The sequence below is a fragment of the Syzygium oleosum genome, unplaced genomic scaffold (assembly GCF_021117445.2).
Source record: "Syzygium oleosum isolate NSW1041296 unplaced genomic scaffold, Sole_v2.1 Sole_v2.13, whole genome shotgun sequence".
NCBI classification, from domain to species: Eukaryota; Viridiplantae; Streptophyta; class Magnoliopsida; order Myrtales; family Myrtaceae; genus Syzygium; species Syzygium oleosum.
The window spans coordinates 6,638,056-6,653,326 of NW_026607497.1; positions in this window are offsets into that span (position 1 = coordinate 6,638,056).

Consider the following 15,271-nt stretch of genomic DNA (forward strand, 5'->3'; position numbering starts at 1 on the left):
AAAGCTCGAAAGAAACTAAAGGTTTACAATCTGTTAAAGTCGGCATAGTTGATTGTGAGGTCGGATTTCCCACTCAAGAATTGGAGATCACCTTTTCAAATCTCATCAATTACACACAAACTATTTTGAGATAGGGTTACTTGCTCAATATTAAGTTTAGTCCTCGATCTAACTAGTTCAGAGGGTTCGAAGGTTGTTCGATAAACCTACAGGTGGTCGGGCCTTTGCGTTGGTGTCTTAAGTCCATGTCATAAATTATGTGACATTAAGAATGGAGGCATCTTTTTGTTCTTGGTGTGTGTCAATTATGAAGCCATCAAATTCAAACGATACAATTATAAGTTACGACACATGCTCGTCAATTCTGCTTTAGCATTTAAGTTCATCAAACTGAACCTAGGGACACCGCATTCTTGGAACATTGCCACAATAACATAGGGCTTGATTTAATTAGATTGATGTGCGTAATCATTTTATAAAATGCTAAGTTACACAATTGATTTGCACCTAACATACATCTGACACGGAACTTTATAAATTCAACTCGTCACATTTTTTCCAGTACTATTTAATTTTCTCTATCCTAACACGGACTCTTAATTTTTCCACGTCTAGGTGAAATAAATCCAGCTACGAGGACACATGCAAATAGTTTTTTTTTTTGCCAGGATATTTTTTTTTGTCTTAGTTAATAATTATAGCTCTAGGACACATGCAAATAGTTTGCAAATTCCAGACATGAAAACTATGAGTATAAAGGTACTTTAATCTTGGATTTCACGAGAAAGTTGGGCATTCACGAATCACCTTGTTATATCCTCGAAAGCCCTTAAATTTACCTAACAAGTTCCACTCTTTAGCATTTCCCTTCTTCTTTTTTTTACTTTTTTCCCTTTCTATTAAGGTCCACATGTGAGAGTGTTAGACGAAAGAAATCTCACGCCGGCGTTGTGGTGTAATGTGAAGCAACTAATGTATTCGTGGTCGACCTATAACTCATCAATTTAAATTCAACCGGATATGTTGATGGTCTCGAAACTGAGCTCTCTCTTGGCAAACTAACCCAGCGAAAGTATCAGACTTCTACTACACTTCCTCAACTAGTGGCATTATTTTTACACTTGAAGGGGGGAACTTCAAAGGTGAATATGTGAAGGTATAGGTGAAAGAAGTCTCATATTGAGGAATCAACATATCCTAAAGTCGAGTGGAGTAAATAACACATCCTAAACTTTCGAGAGATTATAAGTCCAAATTGATATATTTATAGAATTGGGCTCTCTCTTAATAATCTTCCTGAATAAAGTTATCGGACTTCTTCTGCATCCTCCCAATACTTTGGTTTTTCGCAATAACTCACAGAGAGTAGTTAGAGTACATATGTTCCGTCCCCTGCAAGCGATTGATAGTCCCTTGCAAAGCAACGAACTCTTCCAGCAACTAATCTACAAATATGTCCTAATCTAAACCAATATTTGGCACGTCAATGGCTTAATGAACTACATAAACTAATCTCATTACACCTTTGATCATATATTAATATGGGGCGATGTAGAAAGTGGTGCGAAGTCAAGGTGGTCATTGTTGTCAAAGCAAATTAGAAAAACATGGTGTGTGACCCAATTTCTTCTAAGTGAAGAGAAAGGGCAATTTTCACCCCACACCTAATCCTATACCCCATACGGTTAGATGGTACTCCAAGTTTCTTATGTCATGAGAAATCATAATGTTATTTGCATAATCAATGTTGTGCATAGTTTATGAAGCTTGAACCGTGTGGTGGATGATTGGGGACCCCATATCAACTTATCAAGGTATGGAGTTGTTGGCAACGAAATGAAAATGATGGATCCGAGTGGCAACATCAAGAAAGAGATGGTCTGTTTGTTTTTTCTTTCTTAAAAATATTCAAGTTTCTTGCTTTCTTTTCTTTCTTCCGTTTTCTTTTCTTTTTTTTCGTTCAGAAGAAAAAGATGGGGCTCGTACTGTGCTAATCAAGCCTTAAAACCAAAGATTGGCACAATTGATTAGAGCATTGAAGGATTTTCGGCACAGAAACTAGGTTGCTTATTCGAATCCTACTAACATGTAAACTATCGTGAGTGAGGGTCACTCGCACAAATCAAAAACTTAAGCAGTTCACCGAGGCCTGCATGGTGTTTCAGGCTGGCCGAGCCTACCGGTAACTGGGTTTCCATCCCCGTTCTCCTAAACTACCAAAAAAAAAAAGAAATTAAATATGAGCTTTCCTCTGGACCCCTCATCTGACCTCGACAAATATTATATATGCGTTGAATGGGTAGTTTTGAGAGTACATGCATTGCATGGTGATTATGGAAAAAGAGGAAAAAACCAAAAAGGGCTTAAAAAAATCAAGGCCAGCTTGTGGTGGGGGCTCCGGCGAATTGGTGGTGCACGCACTTGAGGTTGAGGACAACATTAAGTTCTTATAACCTCTCATGGATTATAGTTCTCTAAACCATGGTGCTTTAATTATATGGCGAATTGGATTTTGGGGTCGATGGTATTGAGTGCGAGATGCTTTGGTTTTCTACCTGCCGGCCACGTACCGTGGACCTTTTGGCAGCGACTTGGCTTTCCTTCCCGTCCCCTAATGATCTCGTCGGCACATACGTAATATAGGGACGAAATGTTGCATTTCGTGGTTTGAATTGTGCACGGACGTGTGGCAGGTGTACATTAGTTGTGACGCCCCACGTCTCCCTTCATTTAACTAAATGATCCGGCCCAAATATTACTACTATATAGATACTCCTTTTGAAAACTTGACCCCAACTTGATGTGGTTAGGTTGTTACGGATGGTATCGGAATGATTACACTCAGGTGAATATATGTGGTTCGAGGAGAGAAAATTGTTTAAAAAGTCTTAAACCTATTGCACTTTTGCCAATTCGGTCATCAATATTTCAATTGTGTCAATTAAGTCTTAAACATTTTCACTTTTTGTCAATTTGAGTCCATCGAGCCAATTTTGATCGGAAATTGATTACGTGGACGCTGACCGTTCTACGTAGTATGGCTGGTGTTGACGTTGACATTTTTTTGTAATGATATTTAAATGTTTTTTGAATTTTTTATAATTTCTCCTCGCCAGCATTCGGCGAGGGCATGGTATTGGGTGGTCTTAGGCGATCTTGGGTCTCTAGCTCAAAGGATAAGACTTTCCTTCACACTTATAAACTAACCATCAATCCCTTCCACAACCGATGTAGGACAACCTCAATAATATCCCCCTCACACATTGGGCCTTGGGTCGAAGCCACGGGAACCCGTATCTCTCCCATATGACTGTTGGGTCTACACTTGTTGGCAACCTGGACTCTAATACCAGTGTTGGGTGATTATGACATTTTTCACCCCAAACGTTAGCTCAAAGGGTAAGACTTTCCCTTAGACTTGTAAAATGTCTACCAACCCCTTCCACAACCGATGTGGGACAACCTCAACACATGGTAGCCCTCACCTAGAGCCAATGAGGGTCAGCCGGCTACCCTCACCGGCCTAAGTCCACAAAAAAGAAAAGAAAATAAAAAAAGCAAAAAATAATTAAAAAATCAAAATATTATTTTTTAAAAATCCACGTCAGCATTGGCCGTTCCCACATAGGGCGTCTAGCATCCACATTAGCGATTTCTAGCCAAATTGGCTGAAAAAACTCAATTGACAAAAGGGAAAAGGTTCATAACTCAATTGACAAGAGTGCAATAGGTTAATGACTTTTTGGATAATTTTCCCGATTCAAGGAAGAATTAGGCTTGAAGCCAATTCAACAAGGGCGGCGGAAGGATTGCTTGGACCAAGAGTTGGACAAATGAGTGCGGCTCTTGACAGGCTCTAGAGTGGTGAAGCGGCAAAAAAAGAGTTCGAGTCGCACATCGAACGTGGAAAGTATCGTTGAGGCGTCGATGCTCCAATAAGATCATTAGAACGGAAAAAAAAAAAAAAAAGGCACCTTTATGACTTTCAGGGTGATGGAAATGCAAATAACCACCTTTATGGCTCAATTGGTCATCACCTGCTCAAATGATCACCACCTTTTTTTTTTTTGGTCGTGTAATGGTCACCACCTCAAATAGTTCTTTTTTAACATGGGTCTACCCGTCATTGCATCCATGATACTTCTCCACTGCTAATTCATCTCCCCTCATTAATCTCAAAATCCTACAAATTTAACAGACTTTGACGTTTCGAACACCTTAAACAATTTCTTCAACGATAGGAAAATTAATGGTTGATATGCATAGCAGTTCGTAGTTGCTGGAAAGATGCCACCAGGACTTTGACTCCGCGGCACGAATTCGTCCCTTATTGGACGATTAGGTAAGATTGAAGCTATGCCGACACGAAAAAGAACGAACTGTCTTGCCCCTAGTCTTCTCGCAAACGCGTATGCAACTATAGCCAGCTAGAGGTAGATTGTACTCCAACGATATTCCTTCCACTGTTTATCAAACTGCTTAGGACAGAGAGTTAAAAAGATACAAAAAAAATTCACTAGATGCCTATGTTGGCTTAGTTGTCATTTGAAGTTTTATGCGTCGGCCTAACTTGTGACCGGATCAGGAAATTTGTTGGCTATTTTGGTTATTAATTTTTCATGAGCTATGTATTGACAATGGACGTCGGTATTCTCCTTTAGGGTTTTAACAAAAATGTGTATTTTGTTATATTTTGGAAATGATGAGAGGTTGTATTTAGAGCCTTGGGTTTTTTAGAATAGACGACGGTTTAGCTGGTGCTAGGACAGGGCAACAGGGCCGGTACAACGCGGCAAGATTGAGCTGGTGCCCAAGCACGGATCATTATGTCTCTAGCCGTGCCAGTTTTGGGTCGGGGCCGGATCATGTCTTAAATTATGACATTTTTCTTGAGTGATATAATTTTCAAATGCTTATCTACTAACAATTCAAAGATATACATAGAGACTTGATCGCACAAGGCGCGGCCTAAGTGACTAGTAAAAGTTAAAAGGGGGAGAATTGGATGGAGACAGTTACCTAAATAGTAAAATTAATTAATTTCTATGGGTTGCACCAAAAGTAGATCTCTGCCCCATGGTAGTAGTAATGAAGATGAATCATGGGGGGCTTGTCTTGTTAACAGCCCATGATGAGAAAATCTTTCCATGGGATGGTGAGGATTCGCAACAAAGCCCATTTGTAAAACTTGTGGGCCTGCCGAGGTCTACTCTTCTAGGCCCAATGTTCGCCTTTTGGGACCAACTGCGCGATCAACTCGTGAGAGTGAAATAATAGCGACATGGAATTTCACTTCATCGTTTTCGCATAGTCCAAAATGTCTTTCCGACCATACAGATCGCCTTCGATTAAGTAGGTTATTTCTCTATGCTCATCTTATCGGGAATGGATGGAGTGTGAATTTCATGCCCGATCACGACATCCATTCAGAGTAAACTTTTACATGCCACATCCGCCATATTACGATTAGATCTGATATGAAGTACATGAACACATGAAATATGTGAACGAAGCGATTTGCATGTATTTATAAAGATTAATTGAGTCGAAAAGTTTGAATGTACTCCCATTGATTAAAAAATGTTAGTTTCGAAGGAGCGAGGGTTTGAGCTAGTCTCACCCTTCTCTCCTGTTGATTTTATTTGAGTTTTTTTATACTTTTATTGTTTTTTCTTCTTTCCCATTCTAAATTTGGAAGCTCTCTTTTCTCGGTCTAATTTTAGATCTGAGAGTTTGAACTCTCCTGATTTAGCTCTAAATCTAAAAGATTTTCTCTCCTAATGTAGATTTGGGAGTTTAATAATATGTTTGGGGATTCAATACCCTGTACTCTATCCGTATACAAGTCCTCTGCCTCCAGTTTCATTGATGATCGTAGGAGCTTTGGCGTTTCGCTGAACCACAAATATTTGCTCTTCCAAAAGTTGTGTTTGTGTTTTTTCAACCCGTGTTGGTTGTTTCCGTTCGGCAATGGTGTAGAGGAAGCCGAACTTAGGCACGCATTGCCAACAGACAACGCCGCAATTATTGGAGAAGAACCTTCTGACGTGTGCTCATCACTGATGATGATACGAGATCCAGTAATTGGCCGTCAATTATTTTGCTTGACAAATTCGTTTTTTATGGAATGAGTATGTAATTAACCCTGCCGATACTCTGTTGATTCTCCTTACTTTCTGAATTTGACTTTATTTTGTTGTATTTTGGGATTTGATCTGCTTCAATTTTCGTTACCATGAAAGTCACTCTATTTCTCATGTATTTTTTTTGGCAATAAATACAATTTTTTTCAACCAAAAAAAAAAAAAAAGGAGCGTCAAGTCAATGAAACTAAATTTCTCGTGCATTTGAGAGTCAACTTGATCTTCTCCCTGTCCTGTCAACCTAAATTCATTTTCCTTTCTCTGGTTTTATCCATTATTTTTTGTTCGTTCCACGGGGGAGCACCTATAAATGCTTCCCTAGGATATCATGATAGAGAAGTTGAGAAAACATGTCTATTCCATAAATCGTATGTCGCCCAAACTTCTAATCGTGAACCAACCAAGAAAAAAGCATGCAAAATGCCACTTTTGTCAACACTATTTTAACCTTAACAGCTGTTTATTTCGTAAAAATTAAATAATTAAAAAAATATTTTTTAAAAATGATCGTTCACATCACTTATCAAAATAAACGAATAGAAAATATTTTTTTCATTTACGAAAATACTTAGACGTGAATTATTACAGATAACGAAAGTATTTGTTATCAACTGATTATTTCAAAAGATACTAATGATACAAATGATCGTTTTCAGAAAAATATTTTTTAAATTAATTATTTTTCAACATACTACTCGTACCAAATTTCCGTCTACCTTTTTACTAAACCGCACACGTGTGCCTCGCTCATTCGTAATTGCCCTTATCAACTCTACGTGGCAAACCAAGAAAATTCTACGAAAGACACAGACTTCACCATCCTTTCAATCTCCGCTGTAATTGTCGAACATATTTTCTCCGCGGACGGGGGGACCTCGGCCATCATGTTGAGCTAAAGTACAAGACCGTGTTGGGAGCGTCAGACGGCGGACCACTGCCCACATGACACCATCGGCCAATTCCACAGCATCACCTGTCTCAAAATCCCACGAATGATCTGCAAAAAGTTGGATCGATTTGTCACCAGCAACCTCTGATGATCCCGCGATCGTGGCTTCCGTGCTGTCGACGAGCCACTGGTTTGAACTCCCCCCCGCCCCTACAGCTCCAGGTTCAGCTCTCTAGTTACTTACAGTTATATTGTGGAGTCAGAAGGACGCATGGAGCCCAAATGGTGGAATGGATGGGGCATGGGACTCCACGATCAGGTCGGAACGAGGCTTTCTGGTCGTGGTCGCTGTTGGGGATATGGCATGTTCTGTGATATTCAGGAGGATTAGATGCGTATGCCTTTTAAGTATGAACCCTACATGGAGTTTTCTCGACCGAGTGGACCTAGCTCGTCGGACGCTTCCGCTGGCATAGTGAGATTAGACTCGTTAAAACCCCTACTCTCTCTCTCTCTCTCTCTCTACCCGCCTACGATCACACACATGCTTATCGACTGCCACATATATACTAGCCAGTGACGGCGGCCTCGTTAGTGGCAAATCGCGACCAATGTACAAGTACTCCTTATTGATGGTCACTTACCCTCGCACATAAAAAAGAAAAGGAAAAGTACTAAAAAAGTGTTAAACTTATTGCACTTATACCAATTCAAATTTAAAAATTTTAATTATATTAATTGAGTCCTAAATATTTTGAAATTTTGCCAATGTAGTCAATCGGTCAATTTTAACCATAAATGGCTAATGTGGACACCGGACGTCCTACGTAACATGACTGATGCTAACGTGGATAATTTTTGTAATTTTGTTATTTTTTTCTGAATTATTTATTTATTCTTTTCTTTGCTTTTTTTTTTTTCATTCTTTCTCCGTCGGTCGTGGGGCCTCGGAGACGGCCGGCGACCGGCCAAAGGCAATGACCAACGAGGATCACCCTCGCCGGCCTTAGGCGAGGTCACACTCGCTGGGATATGGTGAGGAGCGACCTCACCAGCCTTGGAGCGAGGGTCCACCTTGTCGACTTCGAACGAGGCTTTGCCCTCACCAGAGGCCAACGAGGGCCAGCTTCGCCAGACTCGAGCAAGTCTCGTTTCACCAGATCTGGTGAGGTTGATCGGTGAGGTCGCCCCTTGCTAGATCCCGGCGTGGGTAACCTCACCTGAGGCTAGTGAGGGCAACCCCATGTTGGTCATCGCTTGTGGACGATCGTGGCTATCGTCGAGGCCTAGCGACCAACGAAAGAAGAAGGGAAAGAGAAGAAAAGAAAGCGAAAATGAAAAATATCATAAAAATTGAAAAAAAAAATAACGAATTGTTAAAAAATTTCATGTCAGCGCCGATCGGCCGTACAACGTAGGATACCTAGCGTCCATGTCAGCGGTTTTCGATCAAAATTGGTCAAATGGATTACATTAGCAAAATATCAAAAGGTTTAGAACCGAATTGACACAAATATAATAGATTTATGATTTTTTCGATATTTTTTCCCAAAAAGAAAAGACAGCCCATTTGATCTTTCAAGTTGGTACGTTAGAATTGATTCTAGTTCTAACCTAACTATTATTATACCATTAGAAGAATTTTCTTAGTTTCAACCTCTCCGCACCTGATAACGAGATTCTTCCTTCGGGTGCACTGTCCCAAATATCTCAAGATAGAGCATTAACGTGAAAGGGATACCAGTGCTGTCCCTATCTGATTCTACAATTTTGCCCGGGCCTAAGCTGACTTCATCGTTACGTCTCTTACACGTTAGGCACTTGCCCTGTTCGTAAGAAATCTCGACGGGCTAATTTTCTTCGCGTCAATTCTCCATCCCTGACATATATCTGTCGCTTTCCTTTGCGTGTGTACCGTCGCTGTTAGGACTAACCCCGAAAACGTAAGCAAGCGAAATGATTGGAACAAAAAAATTTGTGGAAAATTTTAGGATTAATTCCGTGAAGAACTCCAAATTAATACATATGCAATAAATATATTTTAAATTAATGTTTTAATCATAAAAAATTCTAAATTGATATATTTATCACAAATATACATAAATTAATTTTTTTGACCACCAAAAATTCTAAACTTGTATATTTGTGATAAATTTACTATCCATTAGGTTCCGTTAAATTTGATTAATACCACGAAAAATCACAAACTAGTACACATGTGACAAACGGAGGGTAAAACGCCAAATCAATACACTCGACAACTGTCATGTGTCATCCAACTCGGCAATTTGACAATAAAATTTAACAGAAACTAACGGAGGGTAAATTTATCACAGGTGTATCAGTTTAGGGTTATTTGTGGTCAAAAAATTAGTTTTGAGTAAATTTGTCACAAGTATTCTAGTTCGGGATTTTTTGTGGTATTAATCCAAATTTTTAATGTATTTGTAAGAAATGTAAATAAAAGTTGATAACAGATAAAAGAAGTGTTTTTGCAAGGACTTAGAGAATTTCATAACCAAAAAAGAAAAAAAAACCAAATAAATGTTGTTAACTAATTCAAATAAAAGTTAGTAAGATAACAATAATTGGTAACTTAATCATAGAATAGGATTGGCAAGCAACGCAAACAAGAGTGATAACTCAATAGAAATGCAGGTAAATTTTTTTTAAGAAATAAATGTTGGTAAAAAACTTATATCAGAGTTAATTAATACCCCAAGCTACTTGGTAAGTAACCGAAGTAAAGTTGATAAGTCAGGTAGAAAAAGTTGGTAATTGGATATAATAATTTATAAAATAAGGCATTGGTAAGAAAGTGAGAGTTTTTTTTTTTCTGTCGGAGATATAAAGAATTGATAATTTAAAAAAAAAAACAATAAACGTTGGCAACTAATTTGAATAAGAATTGATAATGCAAAACTAGTTAGAAGCTTTCTTGGAGAAATTGTAACTCACTAAAAAGTGGTGATAAATCTTATTTTATTTTAGGGAAAACACCACCAAAAACCCCAAACTATGCCGCTTGTGACAAATTTACTCTGAACTTTTTTTGTGACACGAAAAACCCCAAACTATGCCACTTGTGACACATTTACCCCACAATACATTTGTCTAAGGGTATTTTCGTCTTTTTTCTGTTTTTTTTTCCTTTTTTTTCTTTCTTCTCTCTTCCCTCCGCCGGCCATGGCAGAGGGAAGCCGGTGAGGGCAGCCCTTGTCGGCGTTGGGGTTGGGCAAGGGCAGCCCTCGCCGGCTAGGACGAAGGAGAAGAGAAGAAAGAAAAAAAAAAAGGAAAAAGACGAAAATGCCCTTGGACAAAAGTATTGTGGGGTAAATATGTCATAAGTGGTATAGTTTGGGATTTTTCATTTCATAAAAAAAGTTTAGGGCAAATTTGTCACAAGTGACGTAATTTAGGATTTTTGTGGGGTTTTCCCTTTATTTTATGGTATAAGAAAGTTTAGGAGGAGTGGAGTTTACCCCATACAACCGGCCTATAAGGTTCTATAGTGGATTTACAGATCATTTGCCAAAGCAGTGAGATTCAAACCTAGGTATGGTGTGCAGAGAATTTGAACCTTACCAGCCGAACTAACCCACTTTAGCATAAATTTAAAATAGGGATAAGTGCTACAAGTCCTAAAACTTGTCACAAAGTGCGTTTGAGTCCTAAAACTTGCAAAAGTTCATTTGAGTCCTAAAACTTGTCAAAATGGTTCATTTGAGTCCTAAAGTTAACACCGTTAGATTCACTAACGGAAAATGCTGACGTGGCGCTAACGTGTCATTTTTAATTATTTTTCTTGAGACACGTGGCGCCACGTCAAAAAAAAAAAATAGAAAAAGCTGAAAAAAAAAAAAAAAAAAAAGAACCGGCGGTGGCCAAGCCGCAGCCACGGCGTGTGGCCGAAGCCCGGCGGCCGGGAAGGACCAGCGCAGTTGCCCGGGCCTTCCCGAAGCCCGGCGACTCGCCGCCCGGGCGAGGGCCGGCGACCCTCGCTCGACTCGGGGGAGGGTCGCGCCTCCCAGATCGAGGGTCGCCGGCCCTCGCCGGGACTCGCCGGGGCGCGAGGTCGCCGGGCCTTCCCGAAGCCCGGCGACCTCCGCCAGCCCCGGCGAGTCCCCGGCGAGGGCCGGCGACCTCGCTCGGATCGGGGCGAGGTCGCGCCTCCCCGGATCGGGTCGCCGGCCTCGCCGGAGACTCGCTCGGGGCCGGCGAGGGTCGCCCTGGGCCTTCCCAAGCCCGGCGACCTCCGTCGGCCCCGGCGAGGGCCGGCGACCCTCGCTCGATCTAGGGCGAGGTCGCGCCTCCCGATCGAGGGTTGCCGCCCCTTGTCGGGACTCGCCGGGAGCCGGCGGAGGTCGCCGGGCTTCAAGGCCCAGCGACCCTCGCCGGCCCGGAGCGAGTTCCCGGCGAGGGCCGGCGACCCTCGATCCGGGGAGGGCGCGACCCTCGCCGGGGCCGGCGAGGTCGCCGGCTTCGGGAAGGCCCGGGCGACCTCCGCCGGTCCTTCCCGCCGCCGAGCTTGGCCACCGCCGGTTCTTTTTCCTTTTTTGGTTTTTTTTGTTTTTTTTCAGCTTTTTCTATTTTTATTTTTATTTTGTTGACGTGGCGCCACGTGTCTCAAGAAAAATAATTAAAAATGACACGTCACGCCATGTCAGCATTTTCCGTTAGTAAATAATTATTTGTAAGCAAGCCAAATAAAAGTGGTAACTCGCTAAACAGTTGATAAATTTAAGAAAAAGCAAATAAACATTAGTAAGCAATTTAAATGAGAGCCGGTAATTTTAAACTAGTTACTAAGGTAAGAGGATAAATAGGTAAGTCACACAAACAAAGATTGGTCATTTCATATAATAGTTGGTTTTGTTTAAGTCGTTACAAAGAATATAAATAAAAGTTTGTAAACAATAAGAGAAGTTTTTTTTTATCACAGAACAAAGAAGTTGGCAATATTTAAAAAAAAAACCAAATAAACATTGATAATTAATCCAAATAAAAGTTGTAACACCGGTAAATAAATAAACGGTGGTAAGCAATTAAATAGGAGTTGGTAACTCAAAATTATTTGGTAATTCAATAAGAAAAAAACTTAGTAAGTCACTCGCATAAAGATCGGTAAAGTGGGCAATTTGCAAACCGCAAAAAAATAAACTGGAAAATCAAGCGATCGGTGATATGGTTTTTTTTTTGTTTGATCGATAGTTTTCCGACCTTTACCAACTCTTTCGAAACATAGCGGTACGAAGAAAAGATCTAATTCTGTTCAGGAAATGAAGTAGCGAAATGGTGCCGACATTTAAAAGAAATCATGTTGGAACACAGGTGCACGAGAATGACAAGCGAGTAACTGTTGTGTTCATACGACAAATGCCCCAATTTAATGGGGGTTGGTTTCGGCCCGAGAGGGAACACGGACGATGAGGGCGATGTTTCGGGAATCTATGGTGGATCGCTCGTGTCACGAGCGATTACGTACCCTTTACAGACAATCGTACCGTGGCCGATCATAAATCAAACATGACCTCTTCTTACTTGTTATGTACCATTTCAAGACAGTCGTACCGACACCAATCACCAATCGACATCTTTGTCGAACATCGTTTCATTCTTCATGACAAGGGCTCATCGTAGAGATCGCACATGCGCGGATAATTGGGTGTTTCCCTCTCCATACTATACTAGCTCGACAGGAGTCTTCCGTTGATATTTGGTGTTTTGGTCAAGAATTAATCTCATCACAGAAGAGGAGCCGAAGCTCCTACAGGGTCCCCCACGGCCTGTGACAACGAGCCCCATAGATGTATTCCTTATTTTAACGTGTCGATACTCACACGCCTTGCACCTCCAATTCGAGAAAATTACCAAAAGAGCCATAAATCTATTGCAATTATATCAATTTAATTCTAAACTTTTTTTTTCTTTTTACCAATCGAGTCCTGCTGCATTTATGCCAATTCAAACCATCCAGCCAATTTTGGTCGACCAGCGTCAACATGGACGCTAACCATCTTACGTGGCGCCGTCTTATGTGGCGCGGTCGACGCTGGCGTGAATAAATTTTAATAATCTGTTAGTATTTTTCGAACTTTTTATTTCTTTTTTCTTTTCTTTCTCTTCTTTTTTTTCTTTCTTTCTTTCTTCCTCTGGTCAATCGTCGGACCAGTTGCCAAGGTCCGGCAATCGGCCAGAGGCTAGGGCCGCCGTCATGGGTGAGGTCAAGCCTTGCCCAACACTGGGCGAGGTCGAGCTCGCCCTCACCATCATGGGCAAGGAGTCACACCCAACGACGGCGAGGTTGACCTCGCTGACCAAGGGAAGAAAGACAAAAAAAAAAAAGAAAGAGAAAGAAAAGAAAAGAATAAATAAATAATTTGAAAATTATTATAATATTATTAAAAAATTATTCACGTTAGCACTGTCCACGCCACGTAGAATGGTCGACGTTCATGTCAGTGCCAGCCAGCTAAATGTAATCAGATGGACTAAATTGGCACAAATACAAAAAAGATTTATGACTCAATTGATCAAAAAATGGTTTAGAACTTAATTTGCCTAATTATAATAGCTTTAGAACTTTTTTAGTAATCCTCCCAATTCCCTCTGTATCTTTATTTTCCCTAAGAAGAAGGAACATCCTCTGAAAATTTTACATCCCCGGGATCCTGACATCCGATCAAGATTAGCGATGAAATCTTTTAAAGGCATGCTTAATTTCGATAGGTAACACCTATGATGACCATCTTTTATGGCGAAGTAGTGTGGGGTTGGCTGGGGGTTTGGGTAGAGTGCTTATCGAATTTAAATTTGATTTTTTGGCTTTTATTTAACCCTGAACGTCCCTTAGTCTTTAGAATTCCATGGACACGAGCATTTAAATTGCTAAAATCATTTGCAGTCATGTCAAGAAGCAAATTACTTTTTTATTTTTGCGAGAAAGCTGATGTAAGTAATCTTATACTTCCAAACAAAAAACAGTCAGAAAAAACAAGCCCTAATAACCTACATATGCTACAGACGGGCTTGCATGTTAAATCGGTCTCTTTAGAAGTCCTACATCTGCTTTCTGTCATTGTTTTTGTAGAGATGATAAGGTCGACAACACCGGAAGTACATTAACTTTTGCTTGATGTTCAATCGAGTATCTACACTTCCCTTTTAATCAGGTATCTAAACTTCCAATTTGGCTCAACGCGACGTTTTCGTTGAAAAACTAGATGGTGTTAGCTTACGTAATTTGTACTACATTGAACAAGAAAAAATTTCAAGTACCCGATTGAATTTTGAATAAGAAATTTCTTGTAATCCCAATATTGAGGCACTACTATCTCAAAACCATACAAATTAAGATTTGTTTCTTTAAATGGCGATCACGAGGTAACGTTAAATGTTTATTCCCAATTTGACGGCTGACGTACTTTGTTATTTGTTGCGCGACTGTACCCTAATTTTAGATTCTTTACTACTTATTAGCTGACATCAATAGCGAATGACTCATGTTATGTTTTATGTTAAGTAAAGAAAAGAAAAGGGCAAGACTTGAAAAGAAAATGATAAAAAAGAAGTTGAGAAAACAAAGCCAAGGTGATCATTCACCTCATCCCATAAGAGCGCATAGAGTAATTACAAGCGAAAACAATACTAATAGTTCCTAGACTCCGATTTAATATGCAATATTATCCTTAAATTTTTAATTCTTTTCATATTATAAAAATTTAGTCATGAACTATAATGAAATCGAGATCATATTTTCGACATGAACTCAAACGGTAATTTCGACATTCTTTATCAAAGATCTTGCATGGATGAAAGAAAAAGTGATGGCTTTTGTTGCCAAGAATCCTTCCCCTGGCCGTGCCATATTCATGGAAGAGAGAGGTTAACGCAAGAGCTCACAAGATCAAAGCCCTAGGCATGTCTAACATGTTGAAGGCGGCCAGACGTTGGGCTCAAGTATCTATTTGCAATGCGCAATAATATAAATAGACGACAAATTTTTCTGTCAGTTTCCTTTTTAGATTCGGAAAATATTTCCACCCTGTCAAAGATAACGGCTATAGCCTATAGGAGCAACTGGAGAGACGGGAGGGACCTGTTTTCTTTGCATAGGATAAGGGTAAAATTAAAAAAGAAAAATCTTGAAAAGGAGAAAAGAAAAGTTGTGGCTGCAATTTGCCTGTCAATTTGGATGTATTCCCACTCCCATTAACCAATCCCCTTCAGTCACTGTCCA